Here is a 1026-nt window from a genome sequence, read left to right as displayed (position 1 = left end):
AAATATTTAATCTCTAATCAATATTTTTTGTCCAATTATTTGCACAGTTAGTTTTGATATTGAGGTAAAAGTTACCTTGCATTCGCTATATATAACTGGGTGGAGGTCACGAAGATGACTGAGCAAATTTGATGCGTTTCCCCCTTTTGCAGCTACTTTCTTCTTGCAAGATCGGTAGACAGGGTGACCGTCCTCGATTAAATTGCCTTCAGGACTCTTGTAAAAGCCAAAATACGACCAGACCACCGATTTGGTCCTCTTAGATGGCTGAAAAATCTCCCGAGCGCTGTCACTGCCTTCCACTATTTCATCTAGTACAAAAAACAACAACAACACTGCATGCTGCTTCTGCGTCAGACTGATGTTGGCTGGACAGGATTTACCGCGAGTTTTCAAAATTGCGATAATCAAACACAGTTTTGATGATAATTAAATTTTAAACGGTAATACTAACTGTCAGGGCATTTATTGTGATTTATCGTAAAACCGGTAATCGTTACATCCCTAATATACTATAAAATTAAAATACATTTATTTTAAATGTATAGCATATTTTTTAATAAGGCAACAACATATGATAGATACGATAGGACAAAACAAATACAGTGCAGCACGAACTGTTTTTATACAGTCAAGCCTCAACGGACCTTGGCATTGAATCGCAATTGGCTAGTATATTTTTTTTGTTTACTCGCCAGACTGAAATACTAATATATATATATACATACATAAGTTATGCCATTTTACAAACATATATAATGTTTGTAAAATGGTACAGCTTTTTAAATATCTGAAAGAACACTCTTAATATCAGTCAGTCAAGCAGTATAATATGATAATCAAGTATTATTTAATAATAGAAGTTTAGTAATTCTAATTAAAACTTGGTAACCATGAACTTAGGACTTAGGCTTTTTTTGGTCATTCAGTGTTCCTGTAAAAAAAAAAAACGAACAATAATATACTGATAAGATATTATTATTATTATTAAACGAATTCTACTAATAAGAACAATATAAAAACGCA

The sequence above is a fragment of the Sinocyclocheilus grahami genome, unplaced genomic scaffold (assembly GCF_001515645.1).
Source record: "Sinocyclocheilus grahami isolate Dianchi unplaced genomic scaffold, SAMN03320097.WGS_v1.1 scaffold244.1, whole genome shotgun sequence".
NCBI lineage: Eukaryota > Metazoa > Chordata > Actinopteri > Cypriniformes > Cyprinidae > Sinocyclocheilus > Sinocyclocheilus grahami.
This window is presented reverse-complemented; position numbering follows the sequence as displayed.